Consider the following 14,012-nt stretch of genomic DNA (forward strand, 5'->3'; position numbering starts at 1 on the left):
TTTGTTTTCATGACAATTTTGATAACATTTACAAAAAAAATAAATAGTTTTAAACACATGAAAACGTTTAGTTAATGGTATATTTTAGAATATATTTTATAATAACACAATATTTTAAATTATTTTGGTATTATATATTACTATATATTAGGTATTATTATTAAATTTAGATTCATGATAATCGTATATATTACACAGTCAAAGGATGTGTATAATGTGCCGTATGGCACTAACTATGTTATTCTATAATGTGTACCTAACAATTTTATTGACCATGACGCTTATTTGTATCGTCAGGTTTAATTATAATTTGGTCAACTTAAAGTAATAAACTTATTATATCTATATTTATTTCTATCAGTGTCATTGAAAATATTATGCTATAGAATATATTGTGTAAATTAATCGTACCTCGGTTAATAATGCAGACATATATGATTATTTAGAATTATTTTTTAAAAACCTGCACAAATCAACTAAAAACAAATCACAAGAAAATTGTCCACAATTGTAAGACATAAAAGTGTTTGTTTATTATATTTCAGTTACACAAATGATACGTTTTAAGTAGGTAATAATATGACTTTGATTTGATTTTCATGATATTTTAGATTTCGATTGAATCAATGAATATATAATATTGATTTTACAGTGAAGTGTTTATTTTATAATATAGTCATCACTCATCACTCATTACCTATTGAGCAGTTAAAATGCTTCAATCATCAACTTCAATATATTATCTGATTTGAAAGCAAATCTGGTTATCTAGACATCTAGTACTATTTTTTTTTTAAAGTGAGAGGGGTTTGAGGTCAAATGAAAAAAACCTTACTACTTTTCTTAGCAATTGAGAAAAACAAAAAATTGTTTTATTTCATAATATGCTACTATTTTTAATAATTGTAATTAATATATTATTATAACTAAAATATTTTTTCTACAATATCAAGATAAAAGGACAGTTTCTTCCCAAAAATATTGTTTTCTTATATTATGTGTTAACAGAGGACTTCACACCTATTACCATCTAGACCACGGACAGTGGTGTCATTCATGCGAGGCAAGGTGAGCAATTCCCACTGTTATTATTATATAAAAACAGCTAGTTTTTGGGTTGGTTATTGATGAGAAAACATAACTAGGTATAATTTTTCTAATTTTAAGGAAAAATAACTTTGTGTACATATTATAAGCACTATAAAATTATTTTCACGATAATTATAATTAATATTTTTTTAGTCCAATTATATTATAGACGCGTAGGTCTTCTAATAAAATATAAATTCTAAAAACAAAATTACCACTCTTAAATTTATCTATGATTTCGAAAAAACCTCTACGTATTATAATAGAAGACATTATTTAAAATACTTCGATTTTTTAAATGTTTCGTATTGTAATTTAATTTGTTCCATCCCTTTAGGTTGTAGAGTCTAGATAAAATATATAATTACGCCTTTGATGTAGGTAGATTCCATTATTATTTAGCTTCCCTGCGTCTTTTTGATATAAAATAAAGATACTTTTACGCCAGGCGCGAATAATGTTATTTACCTATAAGATTAGAAATGTATGGAGATAAAAAATTAGCTTGAAAACCTAGGTATCTGATTTGGTGCTTATAGCTAAAAAAAATTACTTAATCCTAGCCTGCATCTAGTACGTGGTCCATAGAGATATTATAATTATGTGATTGAAAAGAGATAGGAGTAATTTTATTTATGATTAAAAAATTATATATAGCTACACGTACTTGTCTTTCACATTTCTCAATTCAAGACACCTTTTGTGCTGTAAAGTGTTTTTTTCTAATATGCTTAGCGTTTCACAAACATTATTTTTCTTTTGCAGCTAATATTTGCAGATCTTTAATACATTTTTTGAAGTTGTCATTTTCATTAATACTAGACTTTACATTGTCTACGATCCACTTTACCATAAATTTATGTTGTACCGTGCGTGTCAGATTAGCTAAATCCACTTGATAATCCAAACGTCTTTTTACCTTAAAATAAATAAAATATTATAGATATTTATAAAATACTTTTTTGCAATTAAATATAATACCTGGTTGTACGCTCGAATGAGCCGTCCACGATACGCAGCTTCCAACTGAACAGCTACGTTCTCTCGTTTAGCTCGAATTGTTTGGGTTTGTGCTTCAGTTCTCCACACTTCTATTTTTTGATGTTCAACCGTTTTCCTTAAACTGTCGATCTCACCTATTCAACTGGAACTACAAGACGCTTCATATTCCTAAATCAAATGAGATATTATATTAGTTAGTTATATTAAATTTCAAGAATTTAATAAAAATAATTTCAATCAATACATACGTCAATTTCTCTATCGATGGAGCTCGCCAAAGATGCTCCGAATTTTTTCCAACCGACATAAAATACTCCGATTGTAGCTAACACATATGGGAACTTATGGTCGACTACCCATATTTCCTTACTTAATAGAAATGTCGTAATACCAGCAGCAAGAACGTATGGACCTAGAGAACATTTTGTTTTCACCTATAAAAACCTCAACCACACTCTTTGTATAGACATATACATATTATAGGACATAATATTATAGCTGATACTCAATTTTTCATTTTTTTTTAATAGTTTTATGAGCTTATATACAAAATATAATACAACATGATATGATATAATATAATATGATATCCAATCATTAAAACTTTTATAATATTATGTGTAACCAATAATGGCAACCATACAATAAAAACAAAAATATATTTTGTATTAAAGTTTTATTAGCAGAATCTATATAAATGTGTGACTAAGTGTGACTGTGTGAGTCACTCTATAGCGACCTGTATGGGTCGAAAAACAAAGAAAAAATCCTTCCCAAGTCTAATGGAATCTATTGGTATAACTTTTATTCAAATCGTTCCAGTAGTTTTCGAGTCTATAGAGAACAAAGAAAGAAAGAAACATTCATTATTGTTGTATATATAGACATGTTTACCCGTGCGTGATGTATTATCTACTCTTGGACCGTAATTTTCAATTGCAGCATCTGTACTTCCTCCTTTGACTTCCAAATTATCCATCAGTTTAAGGATGTCATCCTTCAGTGAAGTCTTGCTTTGCATTTTTCGAGGCATATAACCGTACGGATTAAAATAGTTATGAATATAACAAAAATATCTATTAATAATCTACAGGTAGGTAATTATAATATTACGAGTTTTTTTTATAATAAAACTAGATTTAACTTAACTATAATATGGTCTCTAATATTTCAAGAATCAAATTTCAAAATTTAAACAATGAATCACTTAAAAAGGTCTTCTAATAAAATATAAATTCTAAAAACAAAATTACCACTCTTAAATTTATCTATGATTTCGAAAAAACCTCTACGTATAATAATAGAAGATATTATTTAAAATACTTCGATTTTTTAAATGTTTCGTATTGTAATTTAATTTGTTCCATCCCTTTAGGTTCTAGAGTCTAGAAAAATATGTAATTACGCCTTTGATGTAGGTAGATTCCATTATTATTTAGCTTCCCTGCGTCTTTTTGATATAAAATAAGGATACTTTTACGCCAGGCGCATATAATGTTATTTATAAGATTAGAAATGTATGGAGATAAAAAATTAGCTTGAAAACCTAGGTATCTGATTTGGTGCTTATAGCTAAAAAAAATTACTTAATCCTAGCCTGCATCTAGTACGTGGTCCATAGAGATATTATAATTATGTGATTGAAAAGAGATAGGAGTAATTTTATTTATGATTAAAAAATTATATATAGCTACACGTACTTGTCTTTCACATTTCTCAATTCAAGACACGTCTTTTTGTGCTGTAAAGTGTTTTTTTCTAATATGCTTAGCGTTGGTACTTTCTTCATTGCACTAAGCACAACTTGAGATTTGCAAAATATTGAATTCCAGAACGTCATATCTATTCAAAAGCGTAAATGTTTCACTATTTTTATAAACAGATAACAATACAATAATGATATATCCAAATAACCTTAGATCACTAAACTGTAAAAAAAATTATTATCCATGGTTACGAAAAATATTACAATTTATAAAATGTTTTGATTTTATTTATTAAATAAATGTAAATGTTTTTTTTTTTTTGACCTTAAGCCCGTCAACTATGGCCATTAGCTGTTTTTAGGTTGTTTGTAGGGGGAGGAACACAGTTGGTTGTCGTAATCTTAAATATACTACTTACAAACTGATATGATCGACAAGTAAATTATAAGTAAATTATCATAACAAGATTGTAGACGATGGTTGTTCATTAATCATGAATTTATTTAGATACTAATAGTTATAGTCCAGTCAATATCCAATTTTTACCTGGAAAGTATTCCGAAGTTAATGAAACTTTTACAGGTTGTCTAGGGGTACTCTAAGATGTCTTTCCTAAGTTTTTTATCTCGAGGACTCTGTGCTAACTTAGGGGGCAGGGTTCAAAAACCCCAAAACTTTCAGATGACTTTTTTCGGTTTTTCGCTTATATCTCGTAAACTAATCATATTTTGTGTTTTAGAGGTTGAAACAAAATTGTAAGCTACTAAATTTTCTAACATTTTGTTGGTAAAAATTTTTTTTAGACCAAAGTTCAACCGAAATACAGCCAATCAAAGTTTGACAAAGTTTCTCAAAGTTTCAAATAAATAGCTGAAAAACGAAGGTTTTGATTCCGTAACTATTTAATACTATAATTTTCATGTTAATTATGTCAATCACTCATCAACATTAACATGTTGGAACACCCATGACCCTCCCTCCCCCACTTCTTCACAAACACCAAACGTGAAGATGCAATGTGCTCCTAATAAAATTATGCTTTTATTTAAATATATTTTATACTTTGATCACTTTAATTCTTGATTATTAAACTTTGTTAAAAATAAAATTAAAATTTTACCTTTTTTATTGCATTTAATTCCTAACATCAAATTGTTAAACGTTCAATGGCACGTCCATATGAGATAAGCAGTACCTATGCACATCTCTGTGAATTTGACGTCCGGCTTAATTTTATAATATAATAATGGTGAAACACGGCACGTTGGATAGGCAATATATGTACATTAGATACTATGTCGAAGAGCAATACGTCAATGTTTTAAAACGTTCAATACTTGGATGTGCCATACCTCGTATTCGTTTCATAAATAACTCGTAAATTAATTAGTATTAATAATGAATTACCTATTATGGTAAAATAATGTCACGACAGATTGATTGAACCGCCGTTTTTTTTCCGGAGTTCTTTTCTGCATCACGCTTGGGAATAAATTGGGGCAACATAGGTAGGGATAAATATTTACTATACCGATATGGATTTAGGGTAAAAACAGATTTTGTCGATTCTATATTATAATATATAATTTAGTAGGTACCTAGGTGGTAGGTTTAGTACCTATCTACTTATTTGAATTACGACTAACCAACTACCAACCATATTCGACTTAATTCCATCGAAATAACATATTTTCTTAACAAGTCAGAAAAATATTGTACTCTTTAATATTTTTAGATTCTGAGTGAAACGATTAATGTGTTGATTTTACAGTGATGACACATTGTGTGTTTTTTTTTTTTAATTTTTTAAATTTTTTATTTTGTGTCTACCTATAGTCAGCATCACAGTGTACGCCACCGTTATGTCTTTCGGCGTTCGGCGCGTGGCCATTTTCATACTGTTGAACTTCCGCAAGGTGCGGGACGTCCTCCACTGGTGGTGAGAGGATAAGCTCGCACCGGAAGTATCCGACCCGCGTTTTGATCTGGATTTCTGCTGCCCATCGGAGGACAGGGTAAGTCGAGCTCAAACGAATGGCACCTACGCCGACGTCACGATAATATTGTAATAATAATCTTTCTCATGTATTTAAAGAAGACGACGATGCGCAGCTTCCAACCGCAGAGGCTCGGGGTGGATCCGGTGAGACGGCTGAGTCCACGCAAGTGGATTGTCCGTGGATCACAGCGTTTCCACCGCCGCCACCTCCGCCGGAATATTACGTTGGGCCGACCTGGTTCGACGTGAACGGACCGCCACCGGAACCGTTTTGTTAATTTGTGTTTTAACAGTTTATGGTAATAGTTAGTAATTATGGTAGGTGTGGTTATTATATTTCAATAGTTTATAAATATTAGGTATACCTACTAATTGATTATATACTAACTTCTGACGCATATTGTGATCGAGAAAACAAGTGATAAATAGGATTACAATTATAGAGTTATGTAATATTGTAATGTACCTTTATTTATAAAATAAACAAAAATAATAATAACTGTTGTATTTTAAGGAACATGAGAACACCCGTGTTTATATATTTAATACTATCTATATAGGCATACGAGTACGTATATAAGTATATTATTATTTATTCATAAGAGTGCACATGTGATGGTCAGGGTAGATAATTTACCACTCCGTGAAAAGGATATTTTACGTATTTTAGAAGTACCATGTCCCAAGATCTTATTTTTGACTTGGCTTTATTAGCTATAGAATAAGAAAAGTACGAACATTTAAGTTATAAAAAAAATCATTAAATATTTCGCGGCTAAAAAGTCTAGAAAAATCAAGTTCAAGAAATGTGTATGTTTATGACTATAATAGTAATATGAATTTTATTTTATTTTGTTTAAATAATAATTATTAAACTATTTTTAACACTATTTAGTATTTACTTATTTTTTTGTCGTTTAGTTTATCTCTGTACTATTAATATTTTTCCTTTAAATACCTACATAATTATTAAGTACAAATAATGTAAAATTCAATTTTATTTTAACAATAAATGATTTTCTTAATACAGTGTTGGCTTTGTAGATACCTATGTAGCAATATATATTACACGACAGAAATAGAAATGTATTTATATTTTATAATAATGTATGTGTGAAATTGAAAAATTAGTTGCAATTTGCATCGTAAGTTAGGGATACGATAAAAGAAAACCGATCCGTAGAAATACAGTTAAAAATGTATTAAGTATATTAAATTTAAATGTCTTCATATATTATAAGAACATAACATGATGTAACATGTCATGTTCATTTATATATTTTGAAATACTTAATGTATTCTTTAGTTCACTTATAGATTTAAATCGTGCTGGAACAGGGCTAATGGAACTTGTGTTTGAACCTGATTTGTGCAATGGTCTTGAAGCTTCAGCTTTAGTCAGAGAATTATTACTAATATTTGAACGTATCAAAACATGTTCAGGTCGAATGGAAGGTAGGTACTACTGGACTAGTTTAACAGTTTAAGTTATAAGTAATGATTTTATATTATATCCATATGTAGAACTCAGATAACATCTATATTATGCTTTAATGTTTGTACATTTCAATGTGCTGCTATTAGTCAAAAAACTGAAATAATACACGCCGATGTCCTTTAAAAGTTCACGTATTTTACTTTCTAAAACAATTATTTCATAACACCCAGTAGGTATTTTAATCTTAGTTATCTCGCACTTTTCACCGTGAATAATATGCAGATTATCGCACCCAGTCTCGACGTTAGGTATTGAATTATATGTTTAAATGAAACAAAAATTCGCCATTGGCCAACAACTCTAATGGATACGTAACTCACAAACACCAATGGTAACCGTGTATAATGGATACCTATAATACGCTTCTAACAAATCCATTTTTGCTAATATAACAGCCAAAAACGATTATATACGTAGAATAATTATTTCTTCAAATGAAATCTCTCCTTAAAAATGCATTTTCAGTTATTCAATACTAAAACGTAACAAACAAACACTTAACGTGCTCTCTCTATGGTTTTCGGAACGTACATATAAAAAATAAATGTTTTCACAAAACTCTCGAACATAGTACCTACTACCTACTACATCATTTATCACGCCTTTGTAATTGTACGCATAAGCGTGTCTACGGTGGGTGCCTGGGCTGCCCCTGCAATTTTCGAAAGGCGCCGGTCAACCAAGTTTTAAATCTAGTGGTTTACAGCTTTTATTTAAAAAAAAAAATGTCATGCATTGTTTATTTTGTTCTAATAATATTATATTGCATTGTCGAATTGATTTATGATTCTATCACAAATTCCGGTAATAACATTATGCGGGTAACTGCCAACTGGTACAATTGTTATAACTTATAACTTATAATGATATACGTATTGTTTTATAATATAAATATATAAGGTGTTGTTCAATATTCTTCTTATTATTAAACATATTAGGTACCTCTATGTACATACTATTTATAGAATTTTGTTATAGATTACTTGAATATATAGACTTTTTTAAACTATATAAATGTAAAATTGGTGGGACTACCCCCCCCCCCTCCACCCAATTATTAGTGGCCAGGGGGTAATGGGTGTTTTTTTCGATTAGATTAGGTGGCGCCGGTCATTAGTTATGCTGCCCCTGCGGATGAAGTCTAGTCACGCCTATGATTGTACGCTGTAGTACGCATGGGTCCAACTGGTATTTTTAATTTTAATTTAAAAAATCCGTTTATTTAGGATAAAAAATACGTATAGAGAATAATTATATTCAGTACCTACCCAAACAAGAATAAATAAAGATAAACGGCATTGTCGCGTCGTCAATTCCTGAGTGGTGAATTGAATTTGGTGTTTTGAGAAAAAATACGTAGGTATAATATACATAAATACATAATATGGTTACGTATACATTTTCCGACGTAATCTTATTTTGTAAGTACACAATAGTTACGTTAGTGTTTGCCGGAAAACAACGTAGCACGAAATTTATACGAATCTCTCAAAGTACTATATAAGTTTCGAAATTCCTTGATAAAAAAAAAAGGTTTTATGAACATAAATAATAGTAATAAAAAATTATAATTTATTTTAATTTATTTATATTTTATAATTTTAGGTGTAATAATTGAATGTAATATAAAAAAATTGTATATATACTGAGTGATTGTTTAAAAGTAATACAAATATATGAACACTTTTAATTGGTATATCGAAAAGCTTAAACATTTTAGAAAAAAAAAATGTTTTCTACAAATCGTTACCTATGAAAATTGTATCCTTCGTATCGCACTATCGCAATATCGCACACTTAAAAATAATATAACTAGGTACCTATTATTGTTTTATAATTTGAACAAATTGTCCAAGAATAACTGAGTAGGCACCAGAATAAAAATGTATATTATTTTGTATTTTATGCAAGGATTAGCGATAATTTAGTTACGTTAGATTTAAATGATTTAATAACTCAATAGCTACTCGTTTGAATTTTAGATGGACGTAACAACAGTTTTCAAGTATCGTCTGTTTGACAATATTTATAGTTACAAAGATAAGTTTTCATATCAAGAATAGTTTGTTTCGTTTCCTGACACTCACATAGCATACAACATCTAAGTACCTATCTGAAAATATTATAGTCTTTAAGTAGGTACCTATACTAAACATATTGAAAAATCAAAATTTTAATAATAATTGTATTATTAATGAATCAAAAGGGTAAATACTAAATAGTAAATACTGAACATGTTTGCAAGCAGGTGAGTTACTATATGTATATTCATAGAATCGTACCTGCAACTATAACCTACTTAATCGATGTATAAATGTATAATTTATGTATTTATTAATAGCGAAAATAATTAGATTGGTAGTTATAGCAGGTATCTATAATCGATATGTTGCTAATTAAATATCATATGGCATATTTCTGCATACAAAGGTTTAATGTGAGGGTAAATCCAGAGTACCTAGACACCTAGTTACTCTTTGTTGTATTAGGTACATTAGATTCACCTTTGTGCATACATCATTAGTTTCAAATAATAATTAGTTATTAGTAATTAGTACCTATCTATAGAACACATATTTCAGTGGCATTAATTATTTATAAATTATTTTGGATCAGCTTTGAGAATTATTCGCAGTTATCCCTGAATGCCCTCCCCTTTTTAGAGTTCTCGCAGTAATAAAATAATAATAAATTACCACTTTTGTCACCTATCATAGAAAATTCAATCTTAACAGGTACTACATATACCTGTTTATTTGTATATTTTATATATTTTATATAGAGTATAATATTATATAATATTTAAAACGTAAATATAATATTTTTATTTTTACTGTGCAGAACATTTTCCCCAAATAAATATTTGGACTGTAGACAAATCTAAGGTGAATCCGAGGTTTGTACTATATAAGGACATTACGTGTTTCGATCACGTATTCAGTAATAACGAAAACTAAATTATTAAAGTTATTATATGCACATATTATAATAGGCAATATTTTTTTGAAGATGCGTTGAGCACGTTTTCCGTTCGCTTATTTTGACGTATGTGCCTGAAAGTACCTCAAAGAAAAATACGTTGTTGTTTACACCGGGAACATGACGAAAGCCGATTCGAACGCCGTTTTATTATAAATATCCATCCTTCAATCATTTTGCGCAAACGAACACACACTAGACACAATGCACATTGCTACGACTGCACCGCACCGGTCGTAAATCAAAAACATTTGGAAAAACTTTTGCAATTTAATACTAAGTATTTATTTGATTATTTTTATTTTACACACACATACACAAAACACAATTAAATTGTGAATTCCACGTAATATTAGTACCTACTATCAATACAATTAAATTAAACACTAACACACAGCCTATGAAAATGCCAAAAAAGAAACTAACACACGGGCAACGCCGTGTCGGGTCAGCTAGTATATTATATTATATAATACTAATTTGAAAAACATATCAAAAAGACCTATAAATCCTTCAATAAAAGTCCTATATTTATAAAATTTTCGAGGATCGAAGCAGAAATGTCCCTAGACCAGATACCAGTTTTTAACTCAATTATAAAGGGGGTAAATGTTGTGATCAAAATTTGAATTTTCAACAAAAAAAATTGGACAATCTGTTTGTTTATAATTTAATTAATTTCTTTTTATATAGTATCATTTGCAACAATGAATGTGGAAAATTTGAGAATGGCCGAATCCATTATCTTTCCCCAGAATGAATTACCGTTGATCTGTAAAATTTACGGGACGATCTGTGCATTTTTCATAAGTGATAGTTTTAATGAGTTCATCAACGATGCATTTTCATATTTTTCCTATGCACTATGGCGGTTTGTTTTCACATGTAAGTATCTATTGAACATTTTAATATGATATTTTCTTAAAATATGTGGCGATACAGAAATGCGACTGTGATAACAACAGAGTCACGAGTTTGACGTGCGAATAAAAAGCCTCGTTGCTCATAATAAGTGTTCGCGAGCATTATACGTAGGTTTATATAGCTAGGCCGTGGTCTCGACGTGACTTAAACAATTGTCTCGTAAACGGGGTGTTTCAAATAACGCACACCGAAACCGTAGACTCGGTTGACAAATTATTTGTTTTGGTGGTTTTTGAACTTTTGAGGAGTGATAATTAAATTTACGCAGTTTTACCAACTATTCAATACTAGGTACCTACTGTGATGTTTATAGGAAAATTATAGCTGTTTTAAAATATAAACTTTTTTTGCTTTCAGTTTCAACAGTGAAAAATGGTTTTCTTTATAAATATGACGTGTTACTGTAAAAATCACGCTTCTTATATTATTTAGTTTTCTCACTTTAAACGATAGCATTTTATTATTTATTTATACAATTGTTATAAAATTGTCTTTAATGTAATAGTGAAATATTTTTTATTTATTTTAATTTATTTTTTTTTTGTATTTGCTATATTATGTTCTTTAAATATAAATATAAAGTGTTTAAATGATTTTAGAACTTTGGAGAACTGGAGTAATATTGGAAACTGAATACGTTCCTAAACAGTTCAAAACAAATCAAAATATTTTGAACATTTTATCATGTATAGAAAATAGAAATATAAACAACCAGTGAAAATTTCATGTATCTACGGTTATTTGTTTCAAAGTTACACCAAAAACCAAAATCAATTTTTTCGAAAACAGGTTTTGCGTAAAAATTCCCGTTTTTCCTTAATTTTTCTTTTGTTTTTCACGGCGCTTTTGAAAACTACTGGAAAAATTTTACTTTTGACCCCCCAAAGTACCAACTAGATTCACTTTCCTATCAGAAAAGATACTGTTGAAGAAAATCGAAGCACTTCTACTGTCCTAAAAGGTGATGACAGACACAAAAAAATAAAAATAAAAATAAAAAAACACACATCATTGTAAAATCAATACATTCATCGTTTCACTCAGAATCTAAAATTTTTATGAATCCTTAACTCAAAATAATTTGCTAATTATTTAACGATATCAATATTCACTTTCCCATCGAACAAGATACTGAAGTTGAAAATCAAAGCATTATTTCAACTACTTATCGTGTATATAGACACAAAAAAAAAATAAACACACATCATTGTAAAATCAATACATTTATCGTTCCACTCAGAATCTAAAATAAGTAGGTATAAAGTAAAATATAATTAATAATTAATAAAAATAGTTAAAAATTCCGACATAAAAATGATACATTTTAATTTCCAATTTAGACGAAATTACATATCAAAAAACCTGGAATAACTATTTTAGTTATTTTGTTGTGATTGTAATGATTGTATAATATTATTTGTGGATACTTGAAACTTCTAAAGTATACTATTATATATCTATGATAGTACCACGGTTTGTTGTTGATGTATAACGCGTTACCTGATTGATATTGTGATATGATTATTTGGAATTAATTATTTATACCTATTATAGGTCAATTTTTTTTTTTAATACTATAGATAAGTATACCTATAATAGGTATGTCTAATACCTACTGACAAACCGTCTCCCCTCAGAATCGTTTTTCTTATCCAGTGATATTATATCATTGAATTCAAATTTAATACTATCCATTATACAGTGACCCACTTGTAGCCTACTGTACAGCAGAGTGACATACACTTACCCACCTTTTTTTTTGTTAAAACTGTACCAGTTTGAATATTAACAATTTAATAATTGCTTGTGAATTTGATTCAAGTAGTTCAGTTGATTAAAAATATACATCTATAATTTATCATATTAATGAAAATATTTGAAAATATTAGACAATAGACATAATTAGGTAATATATAATATATATTCATATTAAATAATAATATTATATTATTAAATATAAAAGATATAGCTACTACAAAAAAGATAGTAAGTTCTAAATATAAACGGTTAAAAGACTGGATGACAGCTTGTCTCTTATGATCAGCTCGAAAAAAACAAAAGTTGTCTTTAAAAGTGAAAATGCATCCAAATAACAAATCGTTGGTGTCTTATTATATCAAGTATAAAAATAATTTTACTACCATTTTACAACGAGCAAAAATTAACTTTTATCAAACTAAATTTTCCGCGGTAGCGTCTAATCCCAAATTAACTTGGAAATTAATTAAAGAAGTTACCGACACTGGAATTCAAAATTCAAACGAAATAAAAACTATAATTATCAATAACAATGATATAAATACTTTAGATGAACCGTATAAAGTGACACAATTCTTTAATGACTTTTTCATTCAGGTGGGAAATAAAAAACTAACAATTGTAATAATCATATTAATACTGAAGATATTACTGAACTACAAAATTATTCTTTTGATACTGCATTTAAAGAACAAATCAATGAATTGGATATTTCTCAAATAATAGATAAACTTAAAGATGACACCTCAGCTGGTTATGATAAAATATCGGTCAAACTTTTAAAATATATAGCTAAAAGTATTTTGAGGCCACTAACATACATATGTAATTTAAGTGTACGCAATTGCATATTCCCCGATAAATTTAAAACTGCAATAGTAATTCCATTATATAAGAATGGAGATAAACAAAAAGTTAATAATTATAGACCAATCTCTATGTTATGTAATCTTTCAAAAATATTAGAAAAGATTATGAAAAACCGCTTAATGAACTACTTAGAAACAAACAAGTTATTATCAAAAAATCAGTTTGGTTTCAGACCTGGCATAGGTGC

At 28.7% G+C, this 14,012-nt stretch overlaps 1 pseudogene; it reads right to left on the reverse strand.

Annotated features, from left to right (window-relative positions):
- Positions 1-1,837: 1,837 nt before the first annotated feature.
- On the reverse strand, positions 1,838-3,112 carry LOC100164486 (annotated as a pseudogene).
- Positions 3,113-14,012: the final 10,900 nt, after the last annotated feature.

This window comes from Acyrthosiphon pisum, chromosome X (assembly GCF_005508785.2).
Source record: "Acyrthosiphon pisum isolate AL4f chromosome X, pea_aphid_22Mar2018_4r6ur, whole genome shotgun sequence".
Taxonomy (NCBI): domain Eukaryota; kingdom Metazoa; phylum Arthropoda; class Insecta; order Hemiptera; family Aphididae; genus Acyrthosiphon; species Acyrthosiphon pisum.